We start from the raw sequence: 27,426 nt of genomic DNA, 5'->3' as shown, positions 1-27,426 counted from the left end.
TATACCAAATTTAATAAGACCTTATCAAAGAGGACAATCCCTAAAGATCTATAGTACACGCAGAAATGGTTACCATAATAAGTAACTTGCAATCATATAGCATGCAAGAGAGCTGATTAAAATCTCCTAAGGATGAAGTACAGGCAGTGTAACCTAGCTACAGTAGTAGTTAAGAAGATCTAGGTTTAAATTCCCAGGCTGATATTTACTAGCTAAGTGAACAAGGACAAGCCTTTTAACTTCTCTGAACCCAACAAAACTCTCTAAGACTATAAATTATGGATGAATTACCATTTGCATCAGTGGAAGAAGATTGCATACAGAGAGAAAAACCAAAATACTACTGATTTAAGAATAAGATGCCATATTAAGAATTCTAGGCACCTCCCAGGACATGACCTTCCTTCATAATACTGCACCAGTAGAGGTGGTGCAGATGAGCTGTAATTTAATAAAAGAACTACCTAAAATGATAGAAACGATTTATTTATAAAGTGTATTGTAAGTTTACAACAGAGAATATGGTAAAGATAAGCCTAAAGTACAGTCCTAATCAGTCTTAAAAAGTAGAAAGCAAGTGTCCTAAAGACATCTGACTGACTAAACTTCAAGTTGACCAGTCTCACTTTATCAGAACATTTATCAACCCCCTCAATAATAAGATGCCTTCCTTCATCTTTCACTGTTTTATTATATATTTTGGACTTCATCTTTCACTGTTCTATTACATAAAACCTTCATTCCATTCCTTTTCTATTTTACCTTAAGATCCCTTAACACCATCCCTAAACTCTGACAGTAAGATAATTTTGCTTACCAAGAAGAAAGTGATTCCATAAAAAAAAAAGAGAAGAAAGAAGCTGATTGTAGGCATAAGGGAAAAGTGTGGTGATAGGAGATGGAGTTCATGGAGGAAGAATTAAAAAACAGTTTGGCTGAAGGTAAAGAGATAGAGTGTAATACCTAATGGTGTTGGAAAGGTTGAATGTGATCAGATTGTAAATGACCTTAAATTGTACAAAGTGACATTCATTTTTGTTCCTAGAGGCAAAAGGGAACCAGTGGAGATGACTGGGTAGTAAAGTAGTATCATAGGTCAATTTGGACTTAGGGAAATTCACTCTGGTAGCAAGATAAAGAATGGACTGGAATGGGAGACATCAGGGGAAGCTCAATTAGGAGGTCATTGTGATAAATTGAAAGTATGATTGTACCTTCAAAGAAACTGGGGAATTTTAGAAAAGAGGTAGAGTTTGGGAAAAGATGATGAGCTCAGTTTTGGACACCACAAGGCTGAGATATCTCTAGGATATCCAGTTTGAAATGAACAATAGGCAATTGATGATACTATAGAGAATCTCAGAGGAGAGCTTGGACCTGGACAGATATATTTGGTAATTAATGATTAGAGATAATTAAAACCATTGCAGCTAATGAAGTAGAGAGGTGCTAGGACAAAACCTTGAATAATATCCAATTAAAGGGGTATAATATGGATAATGAACCAATAAAGAGAAAGACCATCAGGAAAGTAATGTCATGAAAAACCTGAGAGGAGAAATTATATCAAAGGAGATGGCAACCAATATTGTGAAAAGAAATGGATAATAGATAATCTACTGATAACTTTACTGGAAGCAGTTTTATTTGAGAAATGAAGTCAGAAATCAGACTGCAAAGGGTTTAGGTGAAATAAGAGAACAAAAAAAGTGAATGTAGACTTCTGTGAGAATCTGACTGGGAAAGAAAAAAATATAGGATAACAGCTTGATGTGATGATCAGATCTAATGAAGTTTATTTATTTGCTTTAAGAATGACTGCTATTTTATCAGATTGGCCAATATTATTAAAAAGGAAAATAATCAATACTGGAGGGATGTGGAAAATCTGGGACACTAATTCATTGTTATTGGAGTTGTGAAATGATTCAACCTGTCTGGAGTGCAATTTGAAATTACACCCAAAGGGTAATAAAAAGGCAATAAAAATGTTCATATCCTTTGATCCATTTTAGTCTGTATCCCAAAGATAAAACAAAAAAGGGTAAAAACCCACATATATAAAAATATTTTAGCAGCTCTTTTTGGAGTGATAAAGAATTGGAAATTGAGGGGAAGTCCATCAACTGGGGAATGGCTGAACAAATTGTGGTATATGAATGTGATGAAACACTATTGTTCTATAATAAATCAGAAGGAAAGGGACTTCAAAATAGCCTGGAAAGACTTACACGAACTAAAGCTGAGCGAAGTGAACAACACCAGAAAAAACATTGTATACACTAATGACAACATTGGGTGATGATCAGCCATGATGGACTAGTTCATTTCAACAGTACAAGACAATTCTAAAAGACTTGTGACAGAAAATACCATCCATATCTAGAGAAGGAACTATGGAATTTAAATGCAGACCAAATCTTATTATCTTCGATTTTAAAAGTTGTCTTATGTGTTATTTTTTTCCAACTTTTTCCCATTTTGATTTGATTCTTTTTTTTTTACAATCAGATTAATATAGATCTATGTTTAGCATGGTTATACATGTATAGCCTATATTAAATTGCTTTTCTGTCGGGGGAGGGGAAAGAAGAAAATTGTAAAACTGAAAACCTTGCAAAAAATAATGATTGTTGAAAACTACCATTGTCTGCAGCCAGAAAAATAATAAAGAGAATGGAGGGTATATTTGAAAGGAGTGGGGAAGGAATCACTAGATAAGGAAAAAGTAAAGATCTGAGAGAATGTGGGGGTGAATGATGGTATAAATTGCTAGAGAAAACAGGAAGGAAGTGATATTTCTAGGTCTGTACACTATGTAGTTGGACAAACCATCTCTCTAAACAAAATTCTCAGTGCCTATCTTTAATCTACTTTATCAATCCAAAGGGAACTACCCCATGTTAAATTACTCTAGCATATTCATAGTTTGTATAGATCAGGGGTGGAGAAACTTTTTTCTGCCAAGGGCCATATACATTTTTATAACATCATTTGAGGGCTATATTTACTCAAATGTTAAATTAATTCACCCTTAAAAAGTTCTGAGATATACTGAATTTCAAGTGCTACCTGTGATTGTCTTGAGAGTGCCAAACCAATAAAGAATATTCTATTTAAAATAGAAAAAAGGGGGTGGTGGTATAGGGGGTGAGGGGAGAAAGATGCTAAATTGTACATAATGATCCCTGATTGAAATACTGACTTGGAAAAATACATATAAACATGATCTATTTTTTATTGTGGGCAGCTAGGTAGCATAGTGGATAGAGCACCATCTCTCTTAGGAAAGACTTGACTTCAAATCTGACCTCAGACACTTATTAGTGATGTGATTCTGGGCTATTCATTTGATCTTGTTTGCTTATTTCCACATCTGTAAAAGAAGCTGGAGAAGGAAATGGTAAAACAAGCCAGTATTTTTGCCAAGAAAACTCCAAATAAGGTCATGAAGAATCAGACATGACTGAATTAAAAACAATAAAATATTCTACTGGGTTTTATTTATTTTATTAAATATTACAAATCTAGTTCTGGCCCACTTGTTTATATAATCCCTCTGAGCAATGAAAATTCTGACTTTCTCTAGATCTAGAAGAATAAGCTTTTTTTTCTTAAAGTAATAGAAACATATAAATCTAATGCAATTACGTACTGGAGTGTGCAATGAATAGAGCACTGAAAGCAGAAGTCAGAAAGAGTCAAAGTTCAAATATGATTTTAAACATTTACTAGTTGTGTGATCCCAGGCAACTCATTTAACCCCTGTCTCAGTGTTCCTTACCAGTAAAATGGCGATAATAATACCACCTATCTCCCAAGGTTATTGTGACAATAAAAGAAGTTTTCTGTAAACCTTAGTGCTATATAAATTCTTATTACTACCATCACCACATATTCAGATAAAGTCAGAAACTATTGCTGGTCCTATCAGGAATACCAAGTTAGAGGATGCCACCCCAAAGGAAAAAGAAAACTCCTCAAGTGAGAGAAATCCTCATCTCATAATAGTAGTAAAGGGAGTCAGATAATGAGTACACTACCAGCAAACCCTTTTCAACAAAAGATTTAACAAAATGATCATCAAAATAGCTGCACATTTATCACAGCCTGCAGAGCTGCAGAAGCACACAGAATAGCAGGTTAAGGAGCTATCTTGTTCTCACATATAACAGACTCAGAGTTTTCTGCTGCATTAAGTACTAAAAGTCTCAAGGGGCCTTCTGCCAGACAGACTAATAATGGCTCAGAGTATGATTCTGCCCATCCATCATTAGAAGCTGTTAACTAACCTACACTGCTTGACCGTGATTATCTAAAAATCCAGGAACATTGATTGCTTTCAAGGAAGGAACTGCACTTCCCTGTTGCTGTCAGGAATACCCCTATCTTCCCAATGTTTATAAGTATCATCTTTGATTGATTCTTCTCTCTCTCTCTCTCTCTCTCTCTCTCTCTCTCTCTCGACAAGGCAATGGGGTTAAGTGACTTGCCCAAGGTCACACAGCTAGGGAATTATTAAATGTCGGAGACTGGATTTGAACTCAGATCCTCCTGAATGCAGGGCCGGTGCTCTATCCACTGTGCCACTTAGCTGCCCCCCCCCCCCCCGTCTATTTCAATCAGGGGGTCAAAGCTCTGTTTCTTATCTTGTAAGGAAGGCAAGAAACTAGAATTTATTAAGAGCCTAATACTATGTGACAGGCAGTAAGTTAAAGCATTTTACAATCATTTGATTCTCACAACAGCCTTGAGAGGCAGGTGTTAGTTATTATCACCTCCATTTCACAGTTGAAGAAACTGAGGCAAATAAAGGTTAAATAATTTACCTAAGATCACACAGTTAGTGAGCAGTTGCATTAGAGTTGAATTTGAACTCAGATCTTAGCACTCTATCTCTATTGAGCTTTTTATCTACTGCTAAAGCAAGTGTGCCCAAACTGAGGCCTTCAGGCCATAGGAGCCATCAAGGGTCCAGTCATGTGGCTGAGTTGCATTTGTTGTTGCTCTTGTTGTGGTTTAGGTTACACTGTATCCATAAATAGGTATTAAATTCTTTTTGCAGCCCTAGATGATTTTTGCTGGGCAATGGGGCCCAGAAGAGCTAAAAGGTTGAACATCCCTGCTCTAAAGTCTCTCCCAGCACAAACATAATTTTAATTATTTTATGACTTTTTTCTACCACCTTTCCCACTATCCTCAATTATATCTTTCCCTTCTTCCAGACTAACAATCTTAGAGCAATTTTTTTGGACTATCTTTTTCAAGGCTTCCACCCGGACCACTCTATGGACTTCTGAACTTGGTTCAATCCACATGATTTCTAAAGTACCTGACAGATAAATATATTAATATCCTAATCAAACTATAAGCTTTCCACAGAGCCTAGTTTAGTTGCCATAATGGTCATTGAAACAAATTGTTCTCATCTTCCCATTATGCTATGAAAAGTCCTCATATGCTTGGCATGTAGTTTCTAACTTACATCTATGACTTTTAGGCCTATTGATTACTCTCAACCTTGTTTAGCCCATCTGCTGAGATGGCTTTATTGGCATATGATTGTTATGCTCCAGTTTCTTGGTTTCAGAGAGGAGAGGAGAGGAGACACCAAACAAAGATGAATAAACAAGCTTGGAGTTTGGTTAGACATCAAGGACTCTAAGCATCTATTGCATTCCAGGTCATCTTGGCTTTTTTCCTGACACTGAACTTCAATGAGACAGAAAGAGAGAATGAGGTGATGACTACACAATTCTGCCTCACTTAAATCTAATTCACACAAAAGTCAAGACATCACCTGTGATGTCAGTGGTCCTCTTTGAAAATGAAGGACCAACAATAACAAACAATTAATATCCTACTTCCCCTTTGTATCTCCTCTGCCTAGTATAAGACTTGAACACAGAAGGGAGTAAGTAAATTGCATTTTACATTCAATGGCTGCTAGGTAGAATGGTGAATAGAGTGCTGGGCCTGGAGTCAGTAAGATTTGTGTCTCAAGACACAGGCCCTAAACAAATCACTACACTATTTACCATAGCTCATTTAAAAAGTATATTTATCAAGAAAGTCCCAAATGGGATCATGAAGAGTTGGACAAAATTGAAAACAAATGAACAACTGTGCATTGAACCAAACATACATCTCTTCCTTTTAAAACTAAAAAAAAAAAAATAGATTCACACCTTCCATTCAGATAAGGAATATACACCAATGAATCTCCAAGGACCACAAGAAAAATGTCATACCTCTCTTCTCTTATAATTCCACACAATAGTATCAAAAGATTTGTTCCAATGACCAAAGATACAGTTGGGGGGGGGGGAAGGGATCCTCTCTACCATCACAGTTATTCTATTCTACCACCTCTCCCTCACTTATTAACACTGTGTCTTCATTTTTGCCAACAGGTTTCCCCCATCTTCACTTGGTAGGCCCTCTACTTCCACTCCAAGAAAAGAACATTTTTCAAAAACTGTTCAAAAGTAATGATAACATCTAGCATGCATGTAGGATTTTAGGCTTGCAAAATACATCACATATATTTTTTTTTCATTTGTTTCTCAAAACAGTCTTGTGGAGTAGGTGGCATTACCTCTATTTTAAAGATGAAGTAATTAGAGCTAGGAGAAGTTAAGTGACTTGCCCAGGGCCACATAACTTAAAAATCCCTGAAGCAGTAAAGAACTGGTCTTCCCAACTTCAAGTTCAGCACATGATCCATCGAGCCACCTATATGACTAATAAATAATACTAATAATTATTATTAGTATTATTATTATAATAGCAGTAATAATAGCAACAACGTTTACATAGAGCCTTAAGGATTGCAAAGTAATTTTTATATACTATCTCATTTGATCTTCATAACAATCCTGGGAGAGTTTTTTTTTTAAGAATTATTTATTTTGTCATCATCCATGAATGTTTGGGATATGCTTTCTATCTCCAGGTAAAGTATAATTTCCTTTCAGATGGATGGGTATAGTGTCTTCTATCTTCTGTTAACCCCTCTCTCAGCTCTCCCACCTCCATAGTATTGAAAGAAATGCTATGTATACAGAAAAAAGAATGCTTTGAGATGAAACAGGGGTTGAAAAGTAAAGAACTGGACTGTGTCTGAATCAAGATAATGATTTCCTAGTCTTCATTTGCTAGTAACTAGTAACAATTACTCCCTGGTATACATAGTCCCTCTTGAAAGATGTGGATGAAATGACCCCTCAAGTTCCTTCTAGCTAGCTCCTACAAAGGTATGGTTCATTTTAAGAGTGATGCTACTTTACTATTATCTTCACTAGTGATAAGATCCAACAGTTATTAAGCACCTTTTGTTTGGAAGATACCAAAATAGGTTTTTAAAAACAAAGAGTTCATCAACCAAACACGAATCGTCCTAGTTCTCATATTGCTCCTTTTGTGTAGTTCTCTAAAACACTTATTCAATATAGTGCATATTATAGTTATCTGCATTAGTGTTTCCCAATTGCCCCAAGACACACACACACACACACACACACACACACACACACTTTCTCTCTCTCTCTCTCTCTGCATCAAAATATAAAAGCTTTAAGAGAAAGAACCTGTATCTGACCTAAAATTTGCATTCTTTACTAAAACCAAACAAACAGGTCTTGAATAAACATCTGTTATATTTGTATTTATTTGTTTTAAAAATTTTATTTATTTAAGGCAATAAGGTTAAGTAACTTGCCTAAGGTCACACAGCTGGGTAATTATTAATTGTCTGAGGCCAAATTTGAACTCAAGACCTCCTGATTCCAGGGCTAGTGGTATTCTATCCACTACCCACCTAGCTGCCCTTGTAATTGTATTTTTATTAGTATTTGTTTTTTAAAAAAGTTTTCAGTGACTAACCACTCAATAACCTTGTCATTCTATTCCTCACTCACTTCCTCTAGAAGAAATAGAATGTCAAACTTTAGCAAGCAGAAGTGTGCTTGTAAATATTTAAACAACCAGCTTGAGAAGTGGGGAGGAATATAAACAGAACATACTTTTAAACTGAATCCACATCAACATTCTCTCTCATTTTCTTAAGTCTAAACAAAACAGTAAACTAAATCCTGTTTGGTAGCATTTGCCTATTTTCAAAGTATAACTGGTGGAGCACTAAAAATTTAATAATTGGCTCTCCTTTGAGCTGATGCTACTCCATTGTTGGAAATAACTGTCTATATTTTTTGTATCTGAGCATATGCTGACTGGATAAGGTCAGAGAAAATGAACTGCAATTTAGCATTAAAATACTAAACATTACACTAATCCAGAAATGGCATTGCTAGAGAGAAGCAAAGGTTAGTTAGATAGCTTTGAGTAGAATTAGAATGAAATCGGCAGCATTTAAATGGCTAGTAGGTTTGGGAAATGGGGAAGAAGCAGAGTTAAAAGAATACTGGGAAGGAAGAAGGGAAATGTTAGTATTTCAGGTCAGAGAATTAAAATAAAGATGATCCACACACATGCACATGTGTGCTTGCAAACACCATATAAATACACACATGCAAATACACTATACATACATATATACACACATGTCTAATTTACACACGTGCACTGTAGATGGACATTTGCATACATATACTGTGTGGATACATGTGTACATATATCTATATGGATTGTGTGCATACACATGGGTATGCATACATGTGTACACACGAACATGTGTTCGTATGTAAGGCTATCTGTGCAGAAACAAGGGGGGGAAAATCACGAAATCACTTCAAAAGAAAACCAACAAGCCTTTTTTCCCTCTTTCTTAACCTATTCAGATTACTTTCTATTCTTCTTCATTCCCATGGCACTTTATACCTTCTCATTTGTACATAACTATTTCTCATGGGTACCTAACTATTACTTTAAACCTTTAGTCTCTCATCATGCACTTGAACTGCATATGTACTAAGATAAAGGAAACCTGCTTCAAGATGGAATGTTAGCTTCTTCCTCCCCTGCACTATTCATATGTCTCATTCACTTGTAAAACCTTTATGTAGCAGGGATAGACCTCCTAGGTCAGGAAAGGGAATGGGAAGTAATGTAGTTCTTCACCCTGATTATAGAAGGTACTGTTAACCCATTGCCATTACAAATTTCACTCCACTTCAGAGGTCCATCTCAAGTCCTCTCTATTCCTTTTTATTGAGTACCTTTTTGGAATATATTTTTTAAAATGTATAAAAGCCTATAGCCTTCAATTAAAAAACAAAAAACTTGTAGTGCATATTGTCCAGGAAAACAAAATTAACCATGTCCAGAAATATGTGTTTCATTCTGCATTTTAAATCCATCACCTTTCTGGTAGAAAGGTGACTGTGCTGATCACACAGGCCCAAAGTTTTTTAAAGTTTTTTGTTTTTTTTAAATAATGATAAAACTATTACATAAATTGTTTTCATAACTCTGCTTCAGTCTACATCATTAAGAGGCATCTATTCCTCTTAAATGATCTATTTCATAATTTCTTACAGACTGGTAATATTTCATTATGTTTATGTACCATAATTTGTTTAGCCATTTTCTAAAAGATGGGCACGCTTTTGTTTTCAGATTTGGCTACAATAAAAAGAATTGCTGCTGTTTTTCTACATATGATTTTCTAGCATTCACCAGCACCTAGCATATCACAAGCCTTCATTAAATGCTGTCGATTTGACTTTCGTTTGTCTTTGTTCTTTTAGGGAAGTTTTACCATTTCTCAAGACTTCTTTGACTGCCTAACTGCCTACCATGATCTTCTCCTCCTCTGAATGTATATAATTCTCATCATTATATCATATGATTTAATTCTCAATTATTTAACACTGTATTATTTCACATATTAGTGAAACTAATGAAAAAGTCTTGTTTCCCCAGGTAACAATTTAAGTTCCTTTTTTTTAAATTTCAGGATAGCCTCCATGCTATCTTTTAAAATTTATTTTTTTGACTCCAAACATTTTTCCCAATTACATGCAAAGACAGTTGACAACATTTATGCTTTTGCAGATTTCTGAGGTCCACATTGTTCTACCACTCTCCCTTCCAACCCCCATTCCCAATGGCAGCAAACAATCTGATATGTTATACATGTACAACTATGATTAGCATATTTCCATACTAGTTATGCTGTGAAAGAAGAATTAGAACTAAGGGATTAAAAAAAAGACATGAGAAAGTAAAAACATAAAAAAGGTTTTAAAAAGTGAACACAATATGCTTTGCTCTGCATTCAGAAAGCATAGTTTTTCCCTCTGGATATAAATGGAATTTTCCTTAACAAGTCTCCCAGGATTTTCCTTGATCACTGAACTTCTGAGAGGTGCTGTGTGCATCCTAGTTGGATCATCTCACAATGCTGATGTTAGTATGTACAATGTTCTATGATTTTCTCAAGTGAAACAGCTAATAATTACTTACAGAACAATAGTACTCTATGACATTCATGTGTCATAATTTGTTCAGTCATTCCCTTAAATAACCTGGGTCTATGCTTTTAAAATTTTTTTTATTGTTCTATAACATTTTCCATAAGCTTGCATATTGCATGAAATTGCATATATAAGCAATCCCTCAATAAATATTTGTTGGATTGACTGGAGAGTTAATGTGCAGTTTTGCTTTATTTTTTCTTTTTAGCTGTCTTTAACACAAGTGATAGTTTCAAAGCATTATAAAAGCAAATTCTTGAGTGGGCTTATGGTTTGTCTTTATAATCTCTCTCTTCCCCTCCCCATCATACCCCACCTCAAAAGTTTAAGTCTGAAATGTCACTAATATCAAAAATGTCACTAATATCACATTGAATAGAGGATGGTAAAACTGCTCATTCTTTCCAGATTGACAATATTTTTTAACCAAGTTCTTATTTTCTGAGTCTATTCTCTGTATGTTACAGTATCTATAATACTTTGATCTCTAGGCATTCTATTCCCCTACAAAGTTTTAATGGCATTTTAATGCTTATCATGCACCAAATTTTGGTTGCTTCTTTGATTTATTTTCTTTTGCAAACTTCACCCTCAACCTCCTTCAACTATAGCTAACTCAGTTTTTCTGATTCTCTATTTCTTGCTCTCTCACAGACAAATAGAGAAAAAATTAAACTAAACAAAAATTTACTTTGGGAATAGGTAAGTTTTCTAGAGAAGTGAGTTTAGTATCTTTTAAAAAGAAATAGGTTTAGGGACTGGAATTATTAGGTGAAGATATTCTCTCTACCACTGCACTATAATTTATGCGTCCTTAAAAGAGCTGTCTAGAAAAAGGAGAATTGAATTGCTGAGGATCCCAGGGCCAGAATGTATCAGTGATGGGACTTCAACTCAAGTCTTTCCAGTTCTCTATCCAGGACTCAGAATTTTTTTTTCAACCTTTTCTATCTATCCCAGTTTATTTTCCTCATTTTAGTTCTCTTTAGTGCCATTTCCAATTCCTCTATAAACACCGTAGGGTTTATGGTACAAGGCTTCAAGTGTAGTGACTCCACTGTTCCTTATGAAGAAATTAGTTTGCTGTAATACTTTTTGTAAACACTGACATTTTTCTTCTGTTTGTAATTCTCCTTTCAGACCTATGATTTCTTAAGTGTCTGATGAAGAAATTCAGAAAGTACGCATACACCCATTACAATAAACTGTCGGATATTAGGAAGGAACTTGGCCCTTTGCCTAAGTAAACAAGACTCAGACCTTCTCAGGCATTAAATTTCCAGGTAACTATTGCTGGTCTAGCTGTGTCCTCAACTGAGACCTGTTAAATATCTTGGCTTAAAAAGGTCAAAGCTTCCTACTGCATCCAGGGACAACTCCAGTGTCCTGATCCATATCTGGTCACTGGGTTCCACAGGAAAAAGGAATGAGGCTGGTGATTTTGCACTTCCCTCTCTCACTCAAAACCAATTTACTTGCATGCCATGGCATCACCTCCCAGATATCATGGTCCTCTCTTCAAGAACAAAGACAAACAACAATCTACCATAGTAAATAATATAGAGAAAATAATCCAACTATTTCTTGAAAATTCCAAGTCCTCATTATTAAGGTGTGCTACAATCAGTGAAGGCCTCAGTGGCTATTCAGATGTGTGGGGCTGTTTGTTCTGACACCAGATGCCCTCAGGCCAGTGTGCCTTTTTCCTGAGTATTTTTCGTTTCACCTTTCTTGTCACTTTTCGATGCTGTCATTGGGTCTGCTAGCAGCAACCCACATCATTCTTTTAATCTGTTGTCGGCTGCAAACTAGGACAGAGCTGAAAGTCGCCAGGGGATATCAGATCACCAAGCTTATTAAATCACTAACCAAAATTTTACATAGAATTCTAAGTCAATGATCTCTGTCCTGAGGGCTGCTCTACATCCTCTTATAGAATAAAGTGCACCGGCTTTCTGATAACTATTTTCATTATTGCTCAGTAATTTTTTTTAACTTTAGCTTTTAACTTTAGCTGACTATCTGTATTCTAGATCCTTGAAGTACTTAGAATTATGACTGATTCACAGCTATAGGGGCATTAGAGCTCAACCTAGCCCAATATCTCATTTTTACAGTTGAGAAAACTGAGATGAGAGGAAGTAGTGAGTGGGCCACAGACACAATTTAAGTAGCACAGTCAAAATTTAAATTCATATACTCTTACTTTAAACCTAGTAAGATTCTTTCCCCTCACCAGAAACATTATTTTATGTAGTCTTAAAATTTCTTTGTGGTTTTCCACCTGCCTTCTGCATTAAAAGAATTGGTTTCATAAATTCATTAGAATTAGAATTCATTAATTCTGAAAATTCAGAATTGATCAGATAGTAGATTTATTGTGTTTTGGGTTTTTTTTTATACCAGCTCCATTTTTTCCCCTTAATTTAGTGCTTAGTTGCTTCCTGGAAAGCAACTTTGCCATCAGACTATTTTCATTTGGCTGCTTGAAGTATCATCCAGAATTTGTCTCCTACTCATAGCCTTGATCTCCCTTTGTGCCTGCTGATTGGTACTCTAGCATCTTCAACAGGGAGAAAGGACCTCACTGCCAGAGACTAATTAGCAAATGGTAGCCCAGCCAACTTGGGACCTGGACTCTGAATGCATAATGCCAGGAAGCACAAGCAGCATTAAAGAATTTGGAGAGAAATGTGGTTTTCCTCCAATCAGTAGAAAAACAGAATCAAGACCTCAGTACTTCAGATAGGTGGGGCTCACTAGCAGTTTATTCTTAATGAAAATGTTTGACTTTTGTTTTCCTCTTTGATTGAGTATAATTAACTTGACTTCTCAGGGTCTCTATAACCCTTATCTATAAATTAGAAGTAGTTTCAGTGATCTATTAAATAATTTTTGAATCCCTAGGGTACCAGTTAGGAGATATATTATTTTGTTGTTGATATTCAGAGCTCTTAAATCTATTGTCCAATTTCTGCTTTAAAATTAATTTCTAACTGACAAAAATCTATTTTCCTCCCTTCACCCCCCACCAATGAAAAAGATAAACCAAACTCTTAAAACCTAATATTGAGTATATCTTCCCCATTTCTAACAATATGAAGTCAGCAGTGAAAAACCTCAAATATGAAAAGCTAAGATAAATGAAATTTATGGGATATACAAATGTCAAATATACCAGTGTCAAATATCTAGCCCAAATGTTTAGAGTCATCAGAATCAATCTCATCCTCACTCAGAAAAGTGGGACACCCCCCCCCACTAAGCCTACAGGTGGAGGTGATAAGAGTCCTAGAGTCATGAGGCTTAGAAATAGGTCCTTGATATTTGAAAGCTGATTATAAATTGAGTCACCTGTGAACAAATCTCAGCTACAGGCTAATGTTATAACCTAGAGAAAGGACCCGAAGAGATTAATAGTATAGCTTCACTCTAAAATGAACACAATGTTATGGGTTAAAATTCCATTTGTAAAACCACCTTGATAACAGGAAAAGAGAAAGCTGCACCAATAACAAAAGGTAAATTAGGGGAGTTATCTAAAACTCTTTAAGAAATAATCATCTATTAAAAGGAAAAAATAAAACACAGCTAAGAATACATTTTATGTATTTTTCTTATGCTTGTAGAAGTCTGTTAATGAAAGGAATGGGATGATGAATGGTTTGGTCTATGGTGTCTTGATAGCATATTTTGATAAAAATCAAATGATAGTGATATTCCCTAAATATACAAAATGTAAAGATGCCTGGTGTACCCCTCCTTCGTGGAGGGGCCAATGTTATTAAAGTGATAATGACAATAATGACTGGTATTCAGCAAACCAATGCCATTACTGAGAGATCCTACTGCCACAATTCGGGGTGCTTTCCAAAAAACACCTGGAACTGTCAAGCACTCGTGCCTGGGACTTGGGGACTTTGGTGAAGAGATCCATATGGTAGGTTTCCAAGTCAGCAGAGATGTTTCTAGCTGCCTGATAACTAAGCCTGTCGGTTATAAAGTCTTTAAAAAATGACCTCCTAGATTAATTCCAGAAATTTCTGCTTCATTTGGAGAAATAAGCTACTTCACTGGCACTCTGGCTCCCTTTCAGCTTCTCCTTTTTCACAACAACAAAAAGGCAACAGTACTTCTGGTTAGAAACTCCCCCAACCCATATGTCTTTCCTGTAACAATAATGCCTTAAATTTTTATTTATATTTGTGTTTCTTTTCACATACGTTCTCATTGGATCCTCATGACCCCATGTGGTAGCTAGGACAAGCATGAGCTTCTCATCTCTTCCTTATATAAGAGGATTTGACAACAGTTTCTGACTTATACTGTAAAACCAAATGTAACTTTAGTATCTTTCTAATCCAAAATTTCCCAAATCAGACAGTAAGAGGAATTCTCTGAATTCTAATGGATTTAGACAGGTATAAAAAGAGACTTGTTATATGGTGGGAAGAACACAGAAACCTATTTTCTACCTGGCTTTATCATAGGATGGTAAAGGGCAAGTTGTTTTCCTAGGAAATGAAAGTGGAACGAGTATGGAGGTTTTTCCATTAGCTGTGACTCTGGTATTACTATCCTGAATTTATGTAGTTAATAATATATTCACAATCACACCATGAGTCAAGGACAGAGGTGGACCAAGGATTCCTGATTCCAGACATCTAATTCAATGTCTTCATTATGATATTACCTTGTGTGTGTCTATATAATATGTACATACATATGTATATACATATATATCTTCCCATCAACAGCTCCCAATTAAAACAAGAAAGAAACAGTCTAACTCTAACAGAAGCCTCCTTCATCTCAGTTCTAAACTTCTTTAATTTAGGTACCATCCACTAATCTCACCAAAAGGATGAAAAAGAAGTGTTTCACTTTCAAAGATTTTATTGAGAAATATATAGCCTTTTCCCATTCTTCTCATCAGTCATTCAACTATATCTCTTTGGGACTGTATTTGGAGTTTTCTTGTGAAAGTTACTGGAATGGTCTTTTATTTCCTTCTCCAGGGGGATAAGTGCTGCATTTGAACCTTATCAGGTCTTCCTGATTCAAGGTCTGTTGCTCTATCCTCTGAGTCACTTAGCTGCCTCCTTCTTGGCAATAGCAAGTTGCAAATATGCTAAAACCACATCATTTCTTGGTAAGCTCTAGTTTACTATTACTGATTTTATGCCTATTAAAATACATTTATAATAACTATATGAAAAACCATGCATGATAATTTTATGTATAATGATAATTTTATAACAATAATACAGTATGATCCAGGAGAAATTATTAATGCTCTCACAAGAAAGAAAAACTTGAATATCTGCTTATATTTTGTTCTGTAGCACAGTGAATTCATCCAATACTTATTTTAACAAGTGTTTATATAAGTAGTCTCTAGTTTAATCAATTAAATTCAAGCAAACAGTTTCCATTTCAAGAAAAAGGGGAAACAGAGGCTTCATGGCTAACAGAATTATGTGATTGTACTAATCTAATAAGGCTTCATAGCACACATTTGTAGAGCTGAAATTAATAACAATCCATCTCATATCAACACAATATATTATAACCAAACCCAACCTGAGGTTTTCAAATTCTGCTCTAACACTGATTGCCCATCATCAACTTTTTTTTTTAACATTTCTGCCATGAAAGTAACTCAAGTTGTCTCAACTCATAGAATATTTTCATGGAATCAATTTGTAATGTTGGGTAGGATATGAACGCATATCTATTTAGAATTTAAAAACCTAAAATGGACTTGAGAACTCATCAATTTAGGAGTTCCCTCCAACAAAGCAGACTGAAACTCATCTAAGCCAGTCTATTTTTACTTCTCCAACTTCCAAAAAGTTAATCTCAGGGAATCTATCCAATAAACTATAATCATTCCTAGGATACCCTTTGACCTTATGAGTGTAGATCACCTTGTCATCTCTGATCCTTGCTATGAGACTAACATCTTCTTATCCTAACAAGCAATTTCTTCCTCCTTTCCATGTTTTATGTGTTTAGATATTGTTGGGGGGGGGGGGGGATTGGGAAGCAACTGGGGTCAATTACCTTACCCACAGTCAAACAGCTACCAAATATCTCAGGTTGGATTTGAACTCAGATCTTATTGACTCTAAGGTCAGTGGTATAATTACTGGACCACCTAGCTAACCCCAGTCAACTCTTTGATGACATATTTTTTTCCCCATTTGTTCTTCAGAGTTCCTTTTTGGCTAGAGTTTACAGTTTGTGCACACCTATCATCCTTCACTACACTTCATCTTTGTGAAACTCACTTTGGGTTCTTTGCAGGCAGGTGCAGTCTATGTTCCACTGCCATAGAGAAAAATTAGCAGAATTTTAGTAGTAAAAAATGTGCCTTTGCTATTAAGGGAAACGTGGTGAGTAAAAGAGGTGTACAATTCCCCAAAACAATCAAGTATTTTCCTTCTCTTGTTCATCTCTTGGCCCAACTCACTGTCCATCTGTTCTGTCTGTCCAGTTATAAATGCTGTTCAATGAGCGATACACACACACACACACACACACACACACACACACACAGACACACACACACATTTGAGCAAAAGACATTTTAATCCACTTGGTCCTTTGAATAATTGCAAATCTCTTCCAGGAAACGATGCAATAGTCTCGACCTTGATTTACCAGCATAATAGGACTTGATCTCTTCTAGTAAACTGGAAAATACTTTTGGCAAGCAAAAATCTCCTTGCTTTATATTTTGCCAAAGACCCTGTGAACAAGGTTATTTCTGGTAATATATATTTATGGTTCTCATTCTCTCCCTCTCTCAATCTCTGTGCATATATAATACTTATGTATGTATTTCTATGTTCAAAATAAGTAGAATTATGTCATATTAACCTATCTAAATCTTTAATGCAATCATGATCTCCCAACATTTCTATCTGCTTGCTACCTGTATTTTGCATATTTTTGTACATAGTAAGAGAACAAACTAATTGGTGCTATAGCAGCAATGAATAACAACTGAAATATATATAGTGATTTAACACTGTGAATATTTAATGCTTACAAAGCACATAATCTTTGTTATTTCATTCAGTTCACACAATAAGGTAAGTATAATCAATATTATTATCCCAATTCCACATATGAGGAAAACTGGTTCAGAGAGGCTGTGACTTGCCTAAAGTCACACCCAGTTTATTAAATTATCAGAATTCAGACTGTAGATGGATCTTGAAGTGTAGGGAAGTATTCTGGTATAGATGAGGGATTTCTTCAATGCAAAAACAGCACTACACTTAGAGGAAGAAACCCTGATTTTTGAATCCTAGCTCTCTCTCTTTGAAAGACCTTGTGACCTTAGGCAAACTTCTTAGAGAGTCACTTGTATCATGTGAAAAATGAGTAGTAAGATGGGGCAACTAGGTGACTCAGTGGATAGTGTCATACCCTAAAAATTGAAGGCCCATCTTCCTGAGCTCAAAACTGATCTTAGACTGTTACCAGTTGTATGATCCAGGGCAACACTTAAATCTCTTTGCCTTAGTTTTCGAATTTGTAAAACAAACTGGAGGAGAAAATGGCAAAGCACTCCAATACAATTGGCAAGAAAACCCTAAATGGAGTCACAGAGTCAGACATGACTAAGCAATTAAACAAGAAAGATCCAGTAGGTAGAAGGTTAACCTAGGAATCAGTCCTGCACCTACCCAACTATATGATCATGAGCAAATTATCTAACTTCATAATGCCCTCAGACAGATTTCTAAGGACATAAATTAAGGGCAAGTTACCTACAATGTAGAAATTATAAGCCCAGATGCAACCCCCCCCCAAAAAAAGAGGTTTGGCATACTTGATCTTCTTGCTCTAAAATTAACTGATTGTATAAAATATCTCTTTCACTCCAGGGTCAAGGCCAACATTAACACAATGGGTAGGAAAACCTAGAGCCTATTCAATTTAATAATGTGGAGATAACATATAGTTAAGGTGATAAGAGGCAACTGTTATAAACACAACTTGTGAAAAGTAAAAGTTAGAAATAATAAGTGATTTATTAAACAGGTGATGTATGTCAGCACAACTGTCATAAAAAGGTCCCATTCTGTCTACAGCTCTGATGATTAAGTAAGCCTTCTCCACAGTCTTAGGCAATAATGACAATATTAAGAAGAAATGCAGACTTAAATTTATAGAATGCTTTTGCTTATATATAGTCCTTACTTGACAGATAAAGAAAAATAAGACTTGTGGAGGTTAAGTGAGTTGTCTAAAGTCAAAAACTTTGTAAATGGTAGCAGTTAGGCCAAGAAACCATTAAATCAATTACAAAGTACTTACTATAGATAATTTAAAAATATTATTAAATAATATTATTGAATATTTATACTCTATAGTTAATATTATGTAATATTAATAATTTTATTGAATAACATGATTAAACAATATTTAAATCTCCAATATGTAAAACTATTTTCTATTTAAATCCCATTTCAATTGCCTTTATATGTTATGAACAGTACTTTGCTTTATCAAGAAAATGCCAATGAGTAAATAAACCCAGAATTCTAGTATAGGATAAATCCAAAGATCTAAGATTTTGGAACAAATTCATTATCTGACAAAAACTTCTGGGAAAACTGGAAAACAGGATGGCATAAACTAGATATAGACCAATTTCTCAAATCAGATACTAAGATAAGGTCAAAACAGTACATGATTTACCATAAAGAAATTAAGAAAACATGAAATGGGGCAGCTAGGTGGCACAAGAGATAGAGCACCAGCCCTGGAGTCAGGAGGACCTGAGTTCAAATCCAAACTCACTTAATAATTGCCTAGCTTTGCAACCTTGGGTAAGTCACTTAACCCCACTGCCTTTCAACCCCCCCCCAACAAAAAGAATAATTTAACTGTCAGATTTTAGAAGAATTTAAGACCAAAGAGATGGAGCATTACAAAATGTAAAATAATTTTGATTAAATAAAATTAAAGTTTTTGAACAAAGAAAATCCATCAATATTATAATGAAAGCAGAAAGCTGGGAAAAAACTTTACAAGTATAAATGACAAATGCCTCATTTCTCAAATATGGAGAGAATGGAGTCAGATTTATAAAAAGACATGATTCTCCAATTCATAAATGGTCAAAGGTATGAACAGGCAGTTCTCAGACAAAGAAATCAAAGCTATTTATAGTCAAATGAAAAATGCTCTAAATCACTGTTGATCAGAGAAATGAAAATAAAATAACTTTGAGATATCATCTCATGCCAGTTGAGTAACTAATAAACAAAAAAGGAAAATGTTGAATGTTATAATGGATGTGGGAAAACTAGGACAGTGAAGCACTGCTGGTGAAGTTGTAAACTAATCCAACCATTCTGGAGATCAATTTGGTTACCTAAAAGGGCTATCAAACTCTGAATACCGTTTGACTTAGCAAAACCGCTGCTAGGTCTACATCCCAAAGACATCCAAAAAAAGGGGAAATGATTCAGTTGTACAAAAATTTTTATAGCACCTCTTTTTGGAGTGACTAAGAATTGAAAATCAAAGGTATATTTATCAATTGAGGAAATGGCTAAATAAACTGTGGTATATGACTGCAATGGAATAGTATTGCACTATAAAAAATGACAAGCAGGATGACTTCAGAAAAACCATGAACTAACGCATAGTAAAGTGAACAGAAGCAGGACAGTGTTGCTTAACGTGACAGCAGTATTGCCAGACAAAGACTCTGAAAGACTTAACTATACTCAGCAATATAATAATCCAAGACAATCCCAAAGGACTAATGAAGAGGCACACTATTTGCCTCCAAAGGAAAAAACTGTTATTGATGGAATAAAGATTGAAGTATGCTATCTTTTTCCTTTTTAATTTTTTTCTTTTATTCAAGTCTTCTTGTACAAAATGGCTAATATGGAAATGTTTTAACTAACTGCATATATATATATATATATATATATATATATAAAACCTATATTTGTATGCTTGCTTTTGAGGGAAAGGAGGAAGAGAATGATAGAATTTGGAGCTCAAAACTTCAAATAAAAATGTAAAAAAGAAAAAGGAAATACTAGTGAGTTTTAGGTGCAATCATTGTTCAAAAAGAGAGAGAGAAAGTAAAGAAAATATCAGGGGGGGGCAGCTAGATGGCACAGTGGATAGAGCACAGGCCCTGGAGTCAGGAGTACCTGAGTTCAAATCTGGCCTAAGACACTTAATAATTACCTAGCTGTGTGGCCTTGGGCAAGCCACTTAACCCCATTTGCCTTATAAAAATCTAAAAAAAAAAATATCAGTGAGTTTTAGGTGTCATTATCATTCAGTTAGGAGTTTTTTTGCTTAGTGTGAATACACTGTCACATTCTAAACCTGTTAAATATTCATTCAGTTCATGGAAACATAGTAGCATTTATGTATTTAAGAGTTAATTCACATTAAATTGTGCATTTTGTCATAATCACATGAACATATTTCCTTAAGACTGATTGATAGGTATTGTTAAAGATACTATTCTTCTGTAGCTTAGCAATGCCTATTGCACTTCTAAAATTAACCTTTTAGAAAGGAGAGAGAATGAAAACAAAGGTTTGTTTAATTGTAATGAAATGAAAACAAAGCTTGTATAAAAGACAAAAAAAGATGTGAGTGAAACTTGAAGCTTTATGCAGAGGACATTGATAGATTCTATGCCCGTCATCCAAGAATAAGAATAATAACTAATTCAGAAAGATTCATCAAGTGATGAAGAATGTTTTGGTAATGGCAACTGTCAAAAGACCATATCTAATTTAGAAGTGTACCGGTAATCTATCTAATGGCCTGCACTGATGAAAACATGGATCTTTGAAATACATTTGAACCTGAGTTCAAATCCAGCTTCAGACACAGATGAGCTAAGAGTATGGGCAAATTTGAGCCTCATAACAACTTAATAAAATCAGTACAAAAGAGTATTTAACCTTATTTTAGCAAATTAAAAAAATGACTCTTGGTGGGCTTAAACAGCTTGAAGTCACAGAGTTAGAAATTGTTAGAAATGGGATTTGAACCTATATTTTTCTAATAGCTTTTAATCTAACTAGAGTGAGTTGCCTTGGATATCAAGCCATCACAAAAAAAAAAGACCACAACAAAGATTTAGTTTTATGATTTATTTCACATATCAAAATAAAATAAGTTATAAACATACCTTAAAAATAACTTATGCTGACACTTTTTCAAGGTGATTATTTTTCTGGCTTTCAAGGAGAATTAATCTCTAGTATTCTGCCAATGCCAAGGACATTTAACAATCCTTAACAAATTGTTCACTGCCATGGGAGGGAGGGAGAGAAGGGAGGTAAAGAAGGGAGGGACAGAAAAATATGGAACTCAGGGCAGCAAGGTGGTACAGTGGATAGAGCACTGGCCTTGGAGTCAGATGTACCTGAGTTCAAATCTAGCCTCAGGCACTTAATAACTACCTAGCTGTGTGACCTTGGGCAAGCCACTTAACCCCATTGCCTTGCAAAAGCTAAAAAACTAACTAACTAAATAAATAAAAATGGAACTCAAAAGCTTGCAAAAGAATGAATGCTGAAAACTTTTTACATTTTGAAAAAATATGTTTAAAAAATAAAATTTTAAATAAAAAAGCTTATATAATTAAACAACTGACTGTTAAAAACAAGTACCACTACTTAGCAAGCAAAATCATAAAATTCATAAAACCAAGAATGTCTATATCTTTCATTTCTATACTTAAATTCGTGCAAATAAGAAAAAAACAATAAATAGCTCAACTATTAACTTGAGTTTTCTTTTTCTTCCAGTCATGGCTAAAAGAAACCTTTAAAAGTACAATTTTATCTAAAGGGAAATATTAATTATTAATAGATAAAAGCTGCAAATTCATTGTCAAGTAAAACATAAAGTTTATACAGTCTATGGACAGCATGAGTATTCAAAGAAAAGCAAAAATTATATCAAATCTGTGGATTTATCCAATTCTTTATTATAGTCCCCAGAAACATTCTGAGAGGTTACAAAGTCCTTCCTGAAGTCAGCCTCGGGGGCTAAGACTATCATAACTTCTCTTGCAGTCCATTTATAATTCTGTCATTCATTCATTCATACATACATACATAGGCCTTTCTATAATCTCTTTCTATTTCCAGAATATACCACCTTTCTAGGTTATAAGTTAAGTTTTTTACTCAATATATATTAACAGCATTTAGAGAGGTACTGGGGGCTCAATGAAAAGATGTAAACCTGGGCAAGTCACTCTCTAAACTCAAGTTTCCTAGAATGTAAAGGAAGTTTAACACTAATCATTCCAGTGCATGGTGTGGCTATGAGAATAAAAAAGATAACATACAAAGCACTTTGTGATGATAAACTTATACATAAACAAGTATTGGTATTAATAATAATAATCTCATTTAATTCAAAGAACCACATTTTCTTCAATTTATGTGAGAGAGAGAGAGGGAGAGAGAAAACACTACAATTTGCCTGAAGACTTTTTCACAAGTTGCTGTGGTCTTTACTTAGGATGTGGAGCCTCTCTGAACTTTTCTACACCAGACCTGAAATTAAATATCAGATTATTAGGACCACAGATTTACAATTAGAAGTCATCTAATTCAAACCCTTCATTTTACTATGGCCACCTAAGTGGTTCAGAGACTTGCCTGAAAACACATACCATAAGTTAACAGGATTTGAATTCAAGTCCTTTGACTCCAGAGGAATTTTCACAGCATCAAGAGCATTTATTTTAATCTGCCATAAACTTACTTTACTCAAATTCCAAATCAAGTCCCTAGACATTTATATTTCAGGATTTTTCATAAATTAGTTATGCCACATCCATTGTTTCTAAAATTTTAAATATCAAGCTTGTTCACTATTAGACTTAAACTTTCTAGATTAAATTTATGTTTTTAGTCTATCACCATATAACTATGTTCTTCTTCCCACCCTCAAAAAAAACCCCAAAAATCAAAAATCAAAAGAAAAAAACTCAACCATCCATACATTTTAATTGCATTTCTCTGGAATTATATTATTCTTCAAGTACACTGAACAGAACTTCATGCAGCATTTCAGAAGGGAGCACAGACTTGTCTTACATACTTCAAAGGATCTGAGATTGCATTAGAATCAGTTGGTTGTTGTCCTTCATGCTCAGAGGACAAAAATGGCAACATTATGTCTGCATCAAGGTATAGTGTGTCCAACTGTAACTGATCAGACAAATACAAACTCAGAAGACTCTACCAAAGGTCGAGTACAAATAGTCCATATGAACATTTGGACTGGAGATATCTCTAAATTTGCATTATCTCATGTTTCTTTTGAACTACTGCAATTCTTTTTTGCTCCTAGAGCACAGAACCTTCTTTAATTATGGACACACCATGCTGTGCCAGTGTCTCCCACGTCTCACAATCAATTCTAAAGATCTTCAGAGAGACCTTGAGTTTGCTCTTGTATCACTTCTTCTGACCTCTATGTGAGTAGCAGCCTTGTCTTTTAGACAAGAATACATTTGGTGTTTGAATAATATTGCCAACCTAACAGAGTTGCACTCTGCAGTAGAATTTGAATGCTTGGCAATTCAGTTTGAGACAGTCTATGTCTGGTACCTTAATCTTGCTAGGTGATCTTTAGAATCTTCCTTAAGATAATTCAAATGGAATTGACTCAGATTCCTGGCATGGCAATGTTATGTTGGGATAAACCCATAGGTTTCACAGGCATACCACAATGGGGTCAGTACATCAGTTCTGTATTTTTTTCAATCTCTCAAATACTGAGCAACTTTTGGTAATGTGTGTGTCAACTTCATCACTATGTGGACTTCCTTGGAAAGTATACTACCCAAAAAAATAAAAAACATTTTTAAAAAATTTAAAAAAATTTAAAAAAAAGAAAGTATGCTACCAAGGTAAGTAAACTTATTCACAGCATTCACAATCTGTCCATCTGCTGTAATTGATGGTTCCACATATGGATGGTGTAGAGCTGACTAATAGAGGACCTCTATTTTCTTGGTGTAGATTGTCAGGCCAAAATTAGCACAGGAGGAAGAGAATCAATCCATACTTTTTTGCATCTTAGCCTCAAAGGCGACATTCAACTGAGCAAAAATGTTCACACCAACTCTCCTTCCTCTTTGGTCTTATTTTATAGGCTTTTCAAGTTAAACAATTTATCATCAGAGCAGTACCTTGATACCATTTTTGTCCTTTATTGAAGGCATCTGACAACACTGCTGAAAACATCATGCTACAAAGCATGGAAGCAAGTAAACAACCCTGCTTCACAGTACTGATGATTAGGAAAGTGCATGAGCATCATCCATTATCCAGAAATCATGTAAGCATGCCACTGTGAAAAATGACATATTGATAAACTTCTCCAGGCAACCAAATTCCGGCATGATCTTCCATAAGACCCCAAGACTGACAGTATCAGAGGCTTTGGTCAGACCAACAAACATTGTATATAGACCTTGGTTCTGCTCCTGCCATTTCTACATTAATGTAAGTAATTCTCCAACTGATGCAAGCCCTATCTCCTCCATATCTTTGTAGACATGAGTTTCTCTGGCCAAAAGAATTCCTCACATAGTGACCAAATATCTGGTGATGGGCCTCGCTGAATTTAGCTTGAGTGGTCCTTGGACAATGGTACAAAAGTACATGGTGGATCCTGTACTTTCTACCTTATAAGAAGCACTGCTGTGTAAAATTTTTTGACCCTCCTTTTGTACCAGAGAAGAAGTCTGATTTTTTCTTTATCTTTTATGGAGTATTTGTAATACTTATTGTAAAATTTGGATTGGTATTACATATTTTATATATTTCATGCACTTCAAGTATCTAAAATTTTTTCTGTCATCTGCTGACCTTATATGGTCTCTGGCTTCTGCAAAATTCCCAAAATTTTCCCATTTAATTTCTTTTGCCTACCTGCAATATAACAAAAGCATGTTGAGGAAAGTTGCAATGTGGAAGGGATAATTGTTTAAACGCCAGCTATTATTCTTATTAATTTGTGGAGAGACTTGGTATTTTAAAAGAGAATAAGTGTAGGTAACTAAATGGCTTCCTTCTGAAAGCAGAAAAATTAAATATATACCAAAAAATTTCCAAGGATTATTTCTTTTCTGCTCCTGGTGTGTTCTAAGCTAGAATATGTATCTTCCCCATGAGATCTTAAACTCACAGAGGGCTGGAATTATGTCCACAATTGCCAGAGTATATATTTATCACTATACTATCAACCTTTATAAATGTCAGCTTGAGCTATTATAAACCAGCAATTAGTTTAGTACTCTGAATATAAAAAGTGATAAAAAAAATCCTCATAACTTTATCAGAACCTAATATATTAGTGCAAATTATCTTATTAATCATTATCAAGGAGGCATTTAGCAAGGTTGTGAATGAATAAGATATAGGACCATAAGAGTTTTAATGAGAAAGCAAGGCAAAGAAAGGTTCAGATAAGGAAGTACTGCCAGGGACAGGTGGTTGAAGCCAGAAAACTTTGTGTGGGAAGGATAAGATCAAATGAGGGGACAGACAAAGAAGACTACAAAAGAGATAATCTTTGCTCAAAGTTCTCAGTTCTCATAGAATGAAGTTAGAGCTGGGAAGGAGGCCATCTAATTTCACTCTTTAATTTTATAAATTAAAAAAAAACTGAGGATCAGGGAAGTTAAGTATCTTGTTAAAGGTCCCACAGAGTCTTGAGTTGAACTTAGGTCCTCCAATAGTATTTTCACTGTGTCATTCCAGATACATACTTGTAAAATAGGCATTCTGTGGATTCAGGGCAAACTAGTTCTAAAAAAGCTCAGAATTCTCATCTCAAACCAATATTCTATATCAGTACCTAATGATACTCCTCTCAAATGTAAATATACATATGGAGTCACATTTACAAAAGACACAGCTGAAGACATCATTGCTAATGACACAAACTCTTCATATGACTTTTGGAAGATACCACTATGATAGTCCAAGGTTACTTGCTAAGCTAAATTATTTTAAATCTTCAATTCCCTTCCGTTTTTAGTGTTCTCCTCTTGGTATCTAAAATTTGGCATTTAAAGTCCTTTATGATCTGGCTCCAAGGCTTATTTCTCATTATTTCCCTTAACTCACTCTATGTTCAAATGGTCAAGCTAACAGACATTATTTTTTGCTGTTATCACACAAAAAAATGTATCTAGCACTTCCTGTACAGGTTTTCCCCCCAAGTCTACAGTTCATGATTTCCTTCCCTCTATGTTTTAGAACCCTTAGTTTCCTTCAAAGCTCAAAGCTCACCTTAAGCTCTCCCTATTAGAGGAGGCCTTTCTAGATCAGGTGGCACAGTGGAAGAAGCCTGAGGTATGGAGTCAGGAAGATCTATCTGACTGAAAATTCAGACTCAGATACTTACTAGCTGTGTGATCCTAGGCATGTCACTTATCTTCTGTTTGTCTCATTTTCTTCAATCGGAGGTGATAATAATAGCATCAATGTCTGTTGTGAGGACATTTGCGAAGTACTTAAGACCACATCTAGCACATAGCAGATCCAACATAAATGTTAGCTATTACTAGTATAGTGCCTTCTCCCATCATCTCTAAAAAAAACTATACCACATTTATTGTTTATTTTGTCTATGCAGACAAAATCCCTCATCCCTGGAAAAAGTCCCTGCTTGAAGGAAGGGACGCTTCCATTTTTGTTTTTCTATCTGCATATGTAATACAGTGCTTGACTCATAAGTACTTGAAAACATTAATAGACTGATTTGGTAGGTACTGTAGAGGATGAGTAATATTTGGAGTATCTTAAGAGTTGAATGAAAAGGTGAGAAGAGTTCCAGTTAGGAGGAAACTGGCTGAATATGGTCATTCACTCTGATGTCTGTTGAACAAGAGTGTCCATCAAACAATCAATTAAAAAATATTTTTTGGACACTTACCCACCAGACA

The 27,426-nt window shown here is 35.0% G+C and overlaps 1 protein-coding gene across 4 annotated transcripts in view; it reads right to left on the bottom strand.

Moving 5' to 3' along the window:
• MGAT5 (alpha-1,6-mannosylglycoprotein 6-beta-N-acetylglucosaminyltransferase) overlaps positions 1-27,426 on the bottom strand; it is a 419,199-nt gene that overhangs the window by 238,419 nt on the left and 153,354 nt on the right. The window lies entirely within an intron of this gene.

Source organism: Macrotis lagotis, chromosome 1 (genome assembly GCF_037893015.1).
Source record: "Macrotis lagotis isolate mMagLag1 chromosome 1, bilby.v1.9.chrom.fasta, whole genome shotgun sequence".
NCBI classification, from domain to species: domain Eukaryota; kingdom Metazoa; phylum Chordata; class Mammalia; order Peramelemorphia; family Peramelidae; genus Macrotis; species Macrotis lagotis.
The sequence above is the reverse complement of the archived record's forward strand: the minus strand, read 5'-3'. Positions and strand labels throughout refer to the sequence as shown.